This window comes from Echinops telfairi, unplaced genomic scaffold, assembly GCF_000313985.2.
Source record: "Echinops telfairi isolate 266 unplaced genomic scaffold, ASM31398v2 ScPeMD7_7468;HRSCAF=8506_0, whole genome shotgun sequence".
NCBI lineage: Eukaryota > Metazoa > Chordata > Mammalia > Afrosoricida > Tenrecidae > Echinops > Echinops telfairi.
The window spans coordinates 73,492,852-73,509,163 of record NW_022111369.1 but is presented as its reverse complement, the minus strand read 5'-3'; positions in this window follow the sequence as shown (position 1 = coordinate 73,509,163).

Here is a 16,312-nt window from a genome sequence, read left to right as displayed (position 1 = left end):
TATATATATATATACATACATATATATACACATATATATAGTGTTTTACATCCAAACACAAAAATACTTCACTTTCTTATCAAGGGTTCATGCCTCATTTTTAAAAATAGACCAGATGCTGGGACACAAGTTGAATCCAAGTAAATTCAAACACATTGAGATTGCTCAGATGTCCTTCTCAGATCACTACACCATAAAACTAGAGATTAATAAAAGGACAACCAGAAAAAACAAGGAGAAATAACAATCTTCTGTGATATGAATGGGTACTGGCCCAGATTAGAGAGGAGTTTCAGAAGTTATAGTAAGTAATGAGAATGAGAAAACAACATATCATAACTTATGGGATACAGAGAAAGCAGTTATCAGAGGTAGCTTCATAGCAATAGACACTTACATGAAAAAGAAAGGGACTTCAGATTGATACACTGTCACAAAACATCCAGCAACTAGGTCAGAGTAAACTGCACAACCCCTCCAATAAGAAAAGAAAAGAAATAATAAAAATCATGGCAGAGTTAAAGCAATAGGAAGATGAAAGAATGATGCAAGAAGCTGGCTTTATGAAAGGATCAATAGAATTGACAGACCACTGGCAAAGTTAACCAAGGAAAGGCAGGTGTAAACATCATTGCCGGATGAGGGATGAAACAGGGAATATCACAACTCCAATAAGATTTAAAAGACAATCACAAAGTACTATGGAAATCCGTATTCTAATGAATCCAAGAACGTGGAAGAGAGATTAATACTTGGAAAAATAATCCCTTCCTAAATTATCCCAGATAGAGGTCAAGAACTTCAACAGTCCCCTAGCAAAAGAAGAAATAGATATCATTATCAAGAAGCGACCAGACAGCTTCACAGAGAATTTTACCAAGAATTCAGGGAAGAGCTGACACTGATCCTCCACAAATTATTCCAGAGTGTAGAAAAGGATGGCAAACTCCTAAACTCATTCTATGAAGTCAGTATAACTTTGATATCCAAACAGGGCAATGACCTCACAGGAATAGAGAACTACAGACCAATATCTCTAATGAACTTAGATGCAAAATTCCTTAACAAGATATTGGCCAATAGAATACAAAATATATAAAACATATCATCCACCATGATCAGGTAGGATTCATTCTAGGGATTCAGGGGTAGTTTAACACCTGAAAATCCATCAATATTATACACCACATTGATAAGAAAAAAGTATAAGAATAACATGATAATATCTATAAATGCAGAAAAAACATTAGACAATATCCAAGACTCAGTCCTAATTAAGACCCTCAAAAAGATAGGAATGGAAGGAAAATTCCTCAAGTTCATACAAGCTATCTACAAAAAGCCAACAGCCAATATCATAGTCAATGAAGAAAGGACAAAAACAATCCTACTGAAAAAGAGGACTAGGCAAAGATGCCCCTTGTCCTCACTTCTATTATATCATATTGGAGGTCATAGCTAACAACATAAGATAGTGGAAAAACATTAAAAGTATACGACTGGGTGAAGAGGAGGTGAAACCCTCGCTATTTGAAGATGATATGATTATGTATATTGAAAATCCCCCATAATCCACAACAGTAGTACTGGTCGCATTAGAGGAATATGGAAGAGTGGTAGGATACAAGATCAACAAAGAGAAGTCTATTGGTTTGCTATATACATCAGATAAGACCACATAGAGGAGATCAAGAAGCAGAATCTTTCTCAATAGCCAAGAACAAATTGAAATATCTTGGGATATATTTAACAAAAAAACAAAACAAAACAAAAGACTTACACAAGGAAAACTACAAGACCTTACCACAGGAAACCAAAAGCCACCTCCACAAGTTGAAGAACATCCCATGCTCCTGGATTGGAAGACTCAACATAGTGAAGATGTTAATGTTATCCAAGCACAATATAGGTTTAATGCTATCCAGATTCAAATACCAAGAACCTTCTTCAAAGAATTAGAAAAACTGACCACCAATTACATATGGAGAGGGAAGAAGCCCAGTATTTGCAGAGAACTCAATAAGGACAGTCAGAGGGCTCTCTTTACCCGACTTTAACACCTGCAACACAGACGCAGTGGTTAAAACAGCATGGCACTGGTATGAGAGAAACTCAGACCAATGGAAAAGAATAGAAAACCCAAAAGTAAATCCATCAGCATATAGACAACTGGACTTTGACAAAGGCCCCAAGAGCATCAAGTGGGAGGTGAATGCCCTATTTAACAAGTGGTGCTGGAAATAATGGATATCCACATGGAGAGAAACGAAACACGATGTTTACATCAACCTATACACACGAGCGAACTCAAGGTGGATCACAGATCTAGAAGTAAAACCCAAAACTATCAGGACCATCAATGAAGAAATTGCGACTAACCTAATAACTTTGGTCCAGGGAATACATAGGCTTACTGCAATAGGGATAGGTACACACACAGGTGAACCTGAAATCGACAAGTGGGATCTACTAAGGGTAAAACACCTGTGTAACTCGAAAGATTTCACCAAGAGGGTAAAAAGGCAACCCACAAACTGGGAGATGATTTTTAGCAATGACACAACAGACAAAGGGCTTATTACTAAAATCTACAAATAGAGAAAAACAGTTAACCTCCTGAGGAAATGGGCAAAGAACCGAAAAGAAGATTCACTAGGGAGGAGATCCATACGTCCAACAAATATATGAGAAAATACTCCTGATCATTAGCTATCAGAGAGATGCAAATTAAAACAACCATGAGATACCATCTAACACCCTTGAGGTTAGCCCAAATCAGAAAATCAGAAAGCAACAAATGTTGGAGGGGTGTAGTGAGACAGGAACTCACCTCCACTGCTGGATTTCTTGCAGATATGCACAGTCTTTGTGGAAAGCAATCTGGCAGTATCTAAAACAAAAGGAAATTGATCTATCTTATGACCCAGCTATCCCTTTACTGGGCATATACCCAGAAGAAGTAAGAAAGAGACCATAATCAGTTTTCTGTGCTATAGTGTTTATTGTGGCACAATTCACAATTGCAAAGAAAATCCTAAATTTCCATCAATAGCCGAGTGGATTAATACACTCTGGCACATACACACAATGGAATACTATGCATCATTAAAAAACACTGATGATCATATGAAGAACATTATTTCATGGGAAGAGTTGGAGGAAATTATGCTAAGCGAAGTCAGCCAATCACAAAAGGACAAGTACAGCATAAGCCCCCTGAAGTAAGTATAACCAGCACAGTAGGTTTAGAAGAAAGGCCACTTATCTCACAATATACTGATTGAGCTACAGGCAGTTGGGTGGAGGTCAAATCAAGCTCAAGTAGGTACATGTTAATCCAACACAAATAAGGGGCAAGGAGAGAAGGAAGAGGGACAAAAGGGGTGGGGGAGAATGAGAAAATGGCATGTGGGGAGCAGGGGACTAACCCACCCAAGGGGAGAGTATTGGTTGTGTTTCTACAGAATTGGGAGTTGGCATACAACCCTCCAGCACAGCGTACCAAACTATGAGGGCAAAGTAACCAAGAGAAGTAATTCATGAAAAGATTGGGCTACAAGGCCGACTCCAACCAGAGCCAAACTGACTCCATCCCTAGAAGTATGGGCGACAGAGAACAACACTAAACCTACAGATTGTGGTGAGGAGCCAGCATATCACACCCACACGGAAGCAAACCAAGAAGGACAAAGAGAAAGGGCAGATTAGTCTAGACTCCATATCAGTACACCAAACATGGGGGGCAATGTTCCTGCGTAGAACTGCTAAAGCACTGAAAGGAATGTAAGGCTGACAACAGCTCATTACATCTTGTCCCCTTATTGGACCATACTGAGACAGAGGACATACTGGGGACACACAGCAGGGAGGAAGTGTGGTCTGAAATGCCTGCAGTGGGGAAAGCCAAGAAGGGAACATAACAGATCAGTAATGGGAACAAAGCCAAGCCACAAAGCCCCTAAAGAGTCCCACAAAATAGACTTCAGTCTAGCAGATGCAGTTCCTGGAATTCACCCAGGTCCAGTGAGGAGATAGCTGCAAAGGTCAGCAGACAGGCCTGGAATTATGCATGCCATTGTTGGTATACCTACTTACATAAGACAGGCATGTGAAGCAAACTCTAGGAGAAAGCAACAGGACCAATGGTCTCCAGGGAGTTGGGGGGAGAAGAGGGTCAGGGAATGGTGCGGTGGGCAAACAACGCCATAGACAGGGAAACAACTAGGGAATAAAAATCACCAATGAGGAGGCTATAGAGATCCTGGGGATGCTGGTGCAACAGCAACCTAGCTGAGAGGAAGTACTATGAGGCAGAAGTAGGGTGAAAGTGATAGTAGGGCAGAAGGAAGGTAAAAGGAAACTGAGGAATGATCTAGGAAGCAAAGCTATGGATAGAGGTATAAGCATAGTTGTGTCCATAGGTAAATACATTAATTCCTAGAAATAGAGGTTATTGGCCTATGTTACATATATCTATATGGCAATATACTGAAGTAATGGGTGGACTTCAGGCCTCTGCTCATACCCTTCCTCAGTACAAGTACACTTTTTTTTCTAACAAATTGGCAATCTGAGATGTCCACCCTCCCGGCACAATTGCTGAAGACAAAATAGGTGAATAAGCAAATAGGGTGAAGAAGGCAAATGGTGCCCAGCTATTAAAAGATATAGTGTCTAAGGTCTTAAAGGCTTGAAGTAAAACAAGCTGCCATCCAGCAGAGAAACAACAAGCCCACATGGAAGAATTGCAGCAGCCTGTGCTATCTTGAGGTGCCATCAGGATCAGGTAACAGGCATCACAAGATCCTTAACAACCAACCCAACAAACAAAATCAATGGTAGAGAACGAGGGGGGTAGGAACAGAGACCCAACGCCCATCTGTAGACAATGGGACATTCCCCTCACAGAGGGGTCACTGGGAAGGGATGAGTCAACCATGGAGCAGTAAAGCACCCATGAAACACACAATATTCCTCTGGTTTCTTGAGGCTTCCTCAGCTCCCACCACGATGACCCCAGTGCTGCCTCTCACTTCAGACTAGACTGGAGCATGTACACAGGTCCAGAGAAGAGATAAGCGCTCACGACACATGCAAGCCAGGGGCAGGAATGGGAAGAGTGATACCAAATGGGTAGGGCGAAGGGCAGGGGAGGAGGGGAAGAAGGGAGAATCGATCATAAAGATTGACAAACAACCATCCCTACCACCCCCAACTCCAGGGGGAAGGACAATGGAAACCGTGGGGGAGGGAGACAGTGGTTGGTGTGAGACATGAACATCATAATAGTTTGTCATCTATCAAGGGGCCACAAGGGGCGGGTGGGGAAGAGGAGCTGATACCAAGGGCTTAGTAGAAAATAGCTGTCTAGAAAAGAATGATGGCAACATAGGTGTAAATATGCTTCATACAATTGATGTATGGATTGTAATAAGAGTTGTAAAAACCCTCAATAACATGATAAAAAAATAATGGCAAGGAATATATAGCTCTATGTATGGTATTACATACAGATGCTATAGGACAGGGTGGAACTACCCCTTGGTTTTTCTAAAAGTTTAAATTTTTATGGGAGCAGAGAACTTCAGTTTTCGACCATGAAGCAACTGGCCAGTTTGAACCACTGCCCTGTATGTAGTGCCACCATGCCAGTTGGAATTGACTCAGTGGCGCGGGGTTTGATTTGGGGGTTATGTAGGTATGGATCACACCTGTACATACAGAGCACAAAAGGCTCAGAACTGGACTCATACATGATGAAAGTTTACAAAAATAGTACAAAATCGCAATATTTGGTATTAGGAACAATACCTAAAGTAAGCAATCAATAAGTACATTTTATAAAAATATTATCCTTTTGAAAAAAATATATATTATCCTTTTGTCTGATTTTCTAACAAGTATAGTTTTAAGTGAACACAGGAAATGTTAAATTAGAAAGCATTTTCATATACAGTTTACAATGCAAAGCTGTTTCTTGGTGGTTTGAGGACACCTTTTCATTCCCTGAAGCATTCCTCAGTAAAGTGGTCCTTGGTGCACAGAACCCTCAATGTTTCAGATCTACCTTCTCACTGATGAATGATGATCACAGAGGTTTCTGGGAATATGCAGCTCTTCAGAGGAGAGAAAAGCTGAACATCTTTATTTAACTCAGCTATTCAGAAAACACCCTGAACACAAGGGGAATCCCTAGAGGGCATGCTATGTGCAAACATACATGGCAGTATCAAAAGCAAACTGCGTATATAACTAGAAGCTAAGAAATAATGAATGGCATAACAATGTGAAAGTAGTGTAGTGATTATGTACTGGGCTGCTAACAGGGAAGTTGGCAGTTCGAAACTACCAGCCACTCTTTGGGAGAAAGATGAGGGTTTCTACTCCTGTAAAGAGTTACTGTCTCAGAAACCCAGAAGTAGTTCTACTCTGACCATCTGTCCTAGATGGTCACTATGAGTCAGAATTGATTTGATGGCAGTGAGTGCTTTTTAAAATTTGGTTATACCCCAAACAAGCTCCATACATTATTACAGTTTATTGATGTAACTTTCATGACAAAATTTTCAGAGTGACAATCTTAAAAATGAAGTTGTGGTATCATTGTAGTATATTTATTTATTTACCAGTGATTTTTATGTTTTTATTGATATGCTTATTTACCCAACAAGAGGAGCCCTGGTGGTGCTGTCGGATAAGTGTTGAATACACGTTTGATATTTCAAACTCATCAGCCGCTCTGAGGGTGAAAGATGAGTGTTACCAGGTTGAGACTCAAAGTTTGGAGTTTCTCTCAGTTCTTGTCCTGCTTGCAAGAAATAATTCAGCCAAGGATGAGCAATTAGAAGGGACTTAGGGGAAAAGTTCAAACAAAGTGAATGCATTTATCAAAGGGGTTACTTTGGCTTAGCATGTCAAAGGCCCTCAGCCAATCCATGGGCATGTAGAATAGAGCTCCTTTTGTTCTACCAATGGTGAACTTTTCACCATTGCCTGGCTTTCCAACAGCTATGCTATTGGCTGCTTTTCTGTAGTGCATCACCTGTTTCCAGGTGTGCACACCAATGCATGCCCAACTTCATGCTGTGCCTTTGTCTCCAGGTTCCAAACCCAAATCTGTATAGTCATTGTGGGGATGGTGTAAAAATTCTGTCTTCCCCCATACCACACATACCTTTTCACTGTCTCTGGTCTCGTTTATTGAAAAAGATACTTGTCTTATCTACCCTTCATATTCCTTTTTGTTGGAGAGGAATCTAGGAAGAGTAGTTCTACCTCTCTTTTGTATTAGGATTCCTGCCGTTTCACTATCTGTTCCACTTTTACCTGTTCTGTCTAGCTAACATGAGTCTGTCTGGTCCCTAAAGCCGTATAGACTCATAGACTTGATAGGGTCACAGTGAATCAAAATCAACTCTATAGCAGTGTGTTATCAAATAAAAATAAACTGAGTATTAATTCTTACTAAGCTTCATTTGAGTCACTAGAGATACAGAAATAGAGAGATGAAGTATATATGCTCAATGAACTCATACTCTATAAAAGAGAAAGAAAACAATAAAAAGTGCAGGCTGGTATATGGATATATAAATAAGAGTCTGGTAGTGTCCCTATAGACAAAAGAAGGAAAAATTCTCCAGTTAAGGAACTGGAGAATGACAAAATGATTATTCGAGCCCATTTTTTCCTCTTTTTTTTCTGACAATTGTCATACAATTCAATAATTCAGTTATATCAAGTAGAGTTGTACAATTGTCACCATTTTCAATTCTAGAATATTTCTTCATCCTTGTATTTATTGCTATTCATGTAATTTTTTTCTAAAGGTGGTGAAAATACACACAACAAAATATTCTTCAATTCCACAACTTCTACCAGTAAAATTCAGTACCATTGATTATGTTCTTCATGTTGTATAATAATTATTGATATCCTTTTCCAAATTATTCCATTACCATTGACATATGTTCAGTGCCCCTTAAGCAACCACTCTTTCTCCATCACCCATGGTATGGTAGTTATATAATTGTCAATTTGAGAAGATTATGAGTGAAGGGGTGGAGTCTAGTCTGTCAATTGGATCATAACCAAGGAGGCTTCTGTGTGGGCATGGCCTTCTCCTGAGAATTCTGGGAAATCTGGAATTTCCTCCTTGGAGGTGGGAGACTCTTTGCTCACACCCTGGGAGACAAAGCAGCTGACAAGACACATGGACCAACCCTGAAGCAGAGACCCCTGCCAGTGTTGAGATGTTTCCAATGATACTGGATCCAAAGACTTTCTACCCACTGGCCTGTGATCTTCTACATTCAGTGTCATTGCATGTATTTCGTGAGTCTGAGGAGGACTTTATATATTGGTGTTGGACAAATGGGCTAATATCGAACTTATGGACTTGATCTGGACTGGGCTGGGATGTTTTCTCAATGTTCAATTGCTCTTGTATATAAATCTCCTTCTTATACACATGTATGTATCCGTGGATTTGTTTCTCTAGTCCACCCAGGCCAACACACATGGTACTCATTAGTCAAGATTGGCTCCTTTCTTTCTTTTGTCTTTATTTATTTATTTTTAGTAATTTTCTTGAGAAAGAGCTCACCTATCATGCAGTCTATGGTTAAATCACTTTTTAAAAGGGTTGTATGTACATGATCACAATCAGTTGGCCATTTCTTTAACGATAGCTGAAATTATAAACTTATTGATTAATTTCAGGACTATAACAGGATTAGAAGTGGAACAAAGCTAGTTTTTAAGAGGTAACAGGTACAGGTCTCATATATTACTGTTCTTTAACTTCTTAATAATTCCTGACATCAGCTTTTCCCTCAATAGTACTATTTCTCTCTTTCAGTTTATGTAGCCTTCAGAAAGTTTGTGGAAAAATGGAATCAGAAGAAAGTGGGTTATGCCCCAAACTGTGAGAAGCTTAATGTAGATATAAATATAAATGTACTGTCCATGGTATTAAAAGACATCCAAACTGCATTGAAAACATTAGTGAATGGCAAGATTTTTGGATTTAATCCATTGCAATAGAAAACTTTCACTAAATGAAAGAACACTGGAAGTTCTCACTTGTCAAAGAATTTGGAATTCCGTCTGGCCAGATGACTAGAGAACTGCATGTATGCCCATTTAAAAGAAAGAGAAACTGGGAGAAATTGTGAATGCTATCATTCATATTATATACACCTATAAAATTGAAGATTCTAAAAATTTATTGCAAAAGTACATCATCAGAACAGACAGAAAATTCAATCCAGTCATAGACAAAAATACCACTGGTGTCAGATCAATTGTGACTGAAAGCAGAGGGAATCAAGACGAGGTTTAGCTGTATTCCATCTACAAATGGCTTGGTGGCAGCATGCAAACAAGGTGTAGAGGACTCACATGAGGGTTTTGGTCAGTTTGTCACTCCATGGAATACAAAATGAGTCTTTTTAGAATCTCTTCAACCAGCAGGAAGATCTAACTCGAGGATCACATCTTAGATCCCTGTGTGAAGTAGTTCAGCAGAAATGATGAGAGAGAGCAGCCAGCTTTCCCACAGAAAGAGTAAACTCTGTGCCTTCAATCAGGGGCTTTACCAATACTAAAGAATTTTTGAGCTTTTCCATTGCTTCTCCAGAGTCCTGGTGGCACATGGTTAAGAGTTGGGCTATGATCTTCAATGTCAGTGGTTTGAAACCACCAGTTTCTCTGAGGAAGAAAATGAGAGTGTCTATTCCTCTTAGAGTTACAGTCTTAGAAACTCACAAGAGAACTTCTATCCAGTGCTATATAAGGTCACCATATGTTAGCATCAACTTGACAGCAGTGAGTTTGGTTTTGGTATCATCTCTTCCCACCAAACTCAAGGCTATGGAATCCATTCCACTCATTGTGACCCTATAAGTTAGGGTAGAACTGCACCTTTGAGTTTCTGAGACTGTACATTTTTAACTGGAGTAGAAAGCACTGTCTTTCTCCCACGGAGACTGATGGTTTCCAACTGCTGATCTTACTGTTAGCTGCCCAACTCGTAGACATGATGTTCCCAGGGCTCCTTGTCTCTTTGCTTACATGGAGTCAATTCAATTTCAGTGTATTCCATCTGCATGCATAGCTGTCTTTCCTGTTGCTGGAAAAAAGTACTTATTATGAACAACTTGTTGGTTTTGAAAAATTCTATCATGGGGTCTCCTGATTCATTTCTTTTACCAACACCATATTTCCAACAACTGTTCCTTCCTCTTTGTTTCCAACTTGGTCAAATTCCAATCAACTAATAATTATCACCACATCTTGATTGCATGTTTTTCAACATCTGACTGAAGTAATTGGTAGAATTCTTCAATTTATTCAACACTAGCTTTTGTGGTTGGTACATAAATTTGCATAATATCTGCATTGATTAGATTTACTTGAAGGCAGATAGATATAATCCTGCCACAGACAGCCTTGTACTTCAAGATTGATTGTGAAATGTCTTTTTGGAAAATAAATGCAGTGCCGTTTCTCTTGATTGTGTTATCCTTGGCAGAAATATCATATAATTTTCTGATTCCAAATGACTCAAACCAGTCCATTTCAGCCCAGTAATGCCTAGAATAGTCATCTTTTTATGTTATATTTTTCCAATTTCTAATTTTCATAGATTTATTCTTCCCACATTCCAAGTTCCAACCATAGCAGATTTTTACAGCTGTTTCTTTTTTACTTTGAGCTATGCACCATCAGCAAGTGAAGATTCAGCAGGCTCCATGCCCACAGGCCTTCCTTGATTCAATTCACCCTGTTCTATCTACTCAACTCCACGAAAACAACTCCTCTTCAATTACCTTTTGAGTGCCCTTGGACCTGAAGGCCCCATCCTCTGGCACAATTTATGACAATGTTCTGCTTTCTTTTATGAGGCCTTCAGTATCTGCCAATGTTTTGAAGCTATGCACTAGGTTCTCAGTAGATATTTTCTTGGGATTGGGTAGCCAAGTCCTTATTTATAGTCTTGTATTCACCTGGATTCTCTGATGAAACCTGTTCACTTTGGGTGACCTTGCTAGCATTGAAATACCATAGAATCCAGCATCGCAGCAACACACAGTCACCCCAGTAGAACAAACTGACGGACAACTGGAAGGGACAATGGATGAGGATGACTAAAGAAGAAGTGGTGTTTTTTAATTAATAGTTTGAGTAAAAGGTACTGAGTTTGCCAGGGAAAACCAGGAGATTAAACAGATATATCTTGAAAGACGTACAATTTGAGTCTTCTTTAAGATGATGAGACTTTGTCTCAAGTATGTTGGATATGTTATCAGGAGGAGTAAATCCCTCCAAGGGAATATTAGATTCTGTAAGGCAGAGTTCCAAAAAAACAAAAAGAGAGAAGAATCCTCAAGAGCTGGATTGACATGTGACTACAACAATAGGTTCAAGCACAGCATCAATTTGAGTCTGGTACAGGAGCAGTCAGTGTTTCATAGTAATGCTATGAGTTAGAATTGATTGCAAGCACTTACCAGTATTTGAGCAGAGACTAAAATAATTTAAGCATGCTGCCATAAAGCTATCTGAAGATGATTCCTGAAGAATAATGTGCTTGTATGTTGAAGAGAAGGAAGTCAATATGGCCAGGATCTGCCATTTTAGGATAATTCCACAGGTGAGTTTGGATTGATAGTTAGGACTCAAAATTTTTCACAATACCCACAAAACCTATTAAAGCTGAGAAGATTTTAAATAATAATAGTGAAATTAAAGGGTTCATTCTTGCTCCGCTTTGTAAAATAGATTGTGATAATTCAACTGTAAACACAGGAAACCCAATAATCTAGAATAGAAAGGGTTCACATATAGTATATATTTTGAAGATATGCAAAACAAAACTGATGGATTGGAAATATTATTTAAAAGAAAGGGTATTCAAGAATAGTTTTAAATATGTTTGATCAACAAAATGAACATTTATTGAGAACTAATTTGTGTAAACAAACTTCAGGACAATTATTTATAAAGATCACACATGCATATACATACATTTGCACATATTCTTATATATACATTCAAAATAGATACTAAAAACAATTATCATCTGCTTTCCACCTCATAAACTGCATCTTTCCCTAAACTGAAAAATTTTATATGCATATATTTATAAATATATTTTTAAAACAAAAATTGTTGGTGGTAATAAAGACATATATATACTTCATGTTTAACATTCTTCTCTGAAGAACATACACCTAATCAGAAGAAAACACTACAAGAAAAGCATTTCTATTTATAATTAACTTTATCATCCTTTACTTTTTAAGTAAAATGAAGATGAAATTAGCAGTACCTGGGGGATAAATATCTGGATGACAATAGCAATTTTTTTGCAAGCTAGAGGATTTATGACAAAGGACATTGCAGGGCAACACGTCTCATGTGCTCCATAACGAACATCTGAAGTGAGGCTCAAAGGATTCCAGAGAATGCTAATGAATCCTGTGATGTGCATTTAATATCCTGGTTTGGTGGATGCATAATTCAATAGAATATTTATTGACATTTTGTGAATGCATGACTAGATGTATATAATTAATATTATGTTTTCTCAGTGCAACACTCTGTTATCTAATAGGTACCATGAGAATGCATAGAGAGCAGGATTATAAACAGAACATTTTACTACAAAAATTTACTATGTGATAATCAATGTACCTTTAATACTACATATATGATTATATTTTAGATAGCTTACAGTTATGTTCGTGTATGAACCTTGGAGTAGGTTCCCATTCTGGAACACTTATGCAACAAAGGAAAGATGCCCCAGTCCTCGAGCATCCTCACAAGTGTTTTGTTTGACGTCATTGTGGTAGCAACTGCCTAAACCCATTTCTTTGTGGCTATTCATCTTTTTTGTTGACCTTCTATTTTCCCTACAAGATGCCCTTTCCCAGGGATTCATCTCTCTTGGCAAGAGTCTTGGTGGTTTAGTAGGCTAGAAATTGATTTAACTAAAAGGCCAGAGTTTCAAACCTACCAGTTGCTTCACTGCTCCTGTAAAGATTCCATGTCTTAGTAGTCCGAAGGTGTGGTTCCACCCCCTGCCCCACTCCACCCTCAGTGAGCCTTGCCTTTCTTGTCTCTTCCTCTATGATGATCGGACCAGTGTGCTGCAGCCTTGCTTGTTTTTTGCCTCAATTTGCAAGCTACACTACCTGTGGGACACCTAACCCATGGACTGTGTTGCTGTAATTTGAGGTTCCTTCAAGACCTGCTTCACTTCGGTACTGGAACTTACATTTCTTCAGCTGGGGACTGTCGGACCCTGTCATCTGGCTGACTGTTCGTGACCTGCCTTGCTGTTTGCTGCCTGTGGCCGGATAGCCTGATTTGCTCTACAGAGGACTACCTGGCAGCCCTCAAGACTTGAAGGACTACCAGTGTGTTAGCTGTCTCACGGAAGTGAGTTGCATTGAGCCATTTGTACTGCTTTATAGATTAATTAACTGTTTATTTCTTGTTATCTATCTATCTATCTATCTATCATCTATCTATCTAAAAATATTAGTGTTCTGGTTTTGTTTCTCTAGAGAACCCTGTCTAACATACTACATAAACAAATAGCCAATATTTGAATTTTGCCAGGTGCTAAATATAATTTTATATCTAATGAAGTAACGGTTGAGAGAGTCTGTTTACTCACTGTGAGCTAGATCTGAGTTAGGACTTCATTTCTTTTATGACACCTATATTGTGTGCCCATGATGATGCCTTGGCTCCTTGGATATCAATTCAAATTCAGACCCTGTTTTCCAGTCCACAGATAGAAGTGAAAATCAAAGGAGCCACTAGGGGTGTAAATACATTATATGGATAGAAACTGTCTGAGTTAGCATCTCTAATATCAGTAAGAGTACACGCTATTATTCAGTCGCCCTGTTTCTGGAAGACTTGGGGCCATAGGATATTTTGACTCATTTTGCCAAGAAGTTGATTCATGTTCCCATGAGAAGTTCAACTTGAATTAGACTCCTGCCTTTATAAGGAAAGAAGACCCCAAGTTATGCTGGCTTTTTGTCTAGCAGTCAAAAATAATTTTTGGTATTAGCCTCCTCTTTTTTCCCTTCTTCCCCCCTTTCCCATCCTCATGACCTATTGATAAATTATAAATTATTATTATTTTCATATCTTATTCAGGCCCGGTCTCTCTTCACCCACATTTCTGTTGTTCCTCCCCCTGGGTGGACGGGGTATGCGTTGAGCATTGTGATGGTTCCCCCTTCCACCCTTCTTGCCTCCACCTTCCCCCTACTCTCCTTTTCCAATTTCTATTCCTGAAGGATTTATCTGACCTGGATTCCATGTGTCGTGAGCCCCTGAAAAAAATGGGAGTTGATACCAAGGACTCAAACAGAAAGTAAATGTTTAGAAAATGATGGTAGCAATGTATGTATAAATACGCTTGATACATTTGATGTATGGATTGTTGTAAGAGCTGTAAGAGCCCCCAATAAAATGATCTTTAAAAAAAGAAAAATGAAAAATAAATAAAAAGAATAAAAATTTATTTAAATTTTTTTTTGGAGAAATACTAATTACACAACACACTAAAGAATAAGCTTTTTTATTTTGTTAAGCCATTATCATTTGGGAATTATTTGTAATGAGTTATTCTACCCTGAATAACAGAAAATATTTCCATAAAGTCTTAAAGTAAAGTCTTAAAAATAAAAACAAAAGAGAATAGCATTATTGCATTCTTTACATACTAAGAGAAGAAAGAACATACATCAAAACAGATAAAATATTTAGAAAGAGTTGACTCCGTGGAGAGGGACACAGATCAAATAAGTGGCACAACGGGCTGTGCGTGTTTGAAATAATAGGCCATGTAGGATTATTTATTTTAAAACTTTATTTATACCTTGGTTTACTAAAGCACACAAGATTTGAGCAAGAGTTTAAAATGTTTATTACATTTTCTACACAACTGAAAACAAGCATAAATTTTTTTTTGTAGTAACAGCATAGTTTTCTGCATTTTGGACCAGTCAAATATGGAGTACTACACAACTGAAAATGGCAATAACTTCTTACATTGTATAATGAGAGGAAGAAGGCACAAATTATGAAATAAGTATATAAATAAAGGATATGATGTATACCATGATGTTATTGGGGGATTTTTCTTGGATTCAAGTGTATCAATTGTTTTGGTTTATTATTTATTTTATAATTTTCAAGTTTTTGGCAATACCACCTGCTTGTTTATGTGTATATGTAATTTTGAACCTAGAGATGATCTATATATATATATACATTTTTTATTTTACAGAAAAGTATAATGCCAGAGTTGAATAATTATCAGTGACCAAGGGTAATACTTTGTAGAAAGAATAAAATGACTTAGGGGTAGCATCTGACTTCCTGCGGCTACATACTAAAATCCAAACTCACTTTCATCATTAAATTACTCATCATAGTGACCCTGTAGGATAGAATAGGACTATCTATGTGAGTTTTCATGGCCATACATCTTTACAAGAGCAGAAAACCTCATCTTTCTCCTTCAGAGTTTCTGGTGAGTTCAGAGTGTTTACCTTGTAGTTAGCCAGCTCAACACATAACATACTAAGCTACCAGAGCTCCTGCCAGCTACATAAGGGGGAGTAAAACCACCTTCATCAGTATAAGCTATCACCATCAATTTCTGTGTCCATCCTCCAGATTTCCTTACCGTTCTGATACCAACTGTCCCTCCCACAACACTGTACTTTTCAGCTGGGCTTTATGATTCATTTAAGTAGCCACAAAGAACTCAAAGAAAATACTCATTGTTATGGGGTTTATTAGGGAAATGAATAGGTTACAATTCAGTGAGTAATGCTCAGGAAATATTTGTAAAGCCAGGCAGATTCTACTCTACTGTGCCTGCAGGCAGACAGACCTCTCTCTGGGCCTCAGTCTTTTGCTATTTTCTCTGCTCTACAAAGTCATGTTAAAAAGCTCTTTTTGAACTGCCAATAAATACCCAAAAGGTATGCCACTCCACAAGTCTCAACCTGAAATTACTCAGCTCCAGCTCCTTGGGTCAGCAAACCTAGCTCTCCCAATTAAGTGCCCAGAATCATCTGCTCCACAATCCCATCTTCTGGCCCAAAGCACTGAGCCTTACTTGATCTGTGGGTTGGGAAGCTAATCACTCAGTCTCGTGTTCTGGCTCCTGGTTCTACAGTTGCTACTCCTCATGTCAAAATTGTCTCTTGGATCAAGGTAATTCAATGCACTGGAATCTCAGGGCCCTAAGGATATGCTCCACTTCTAACAA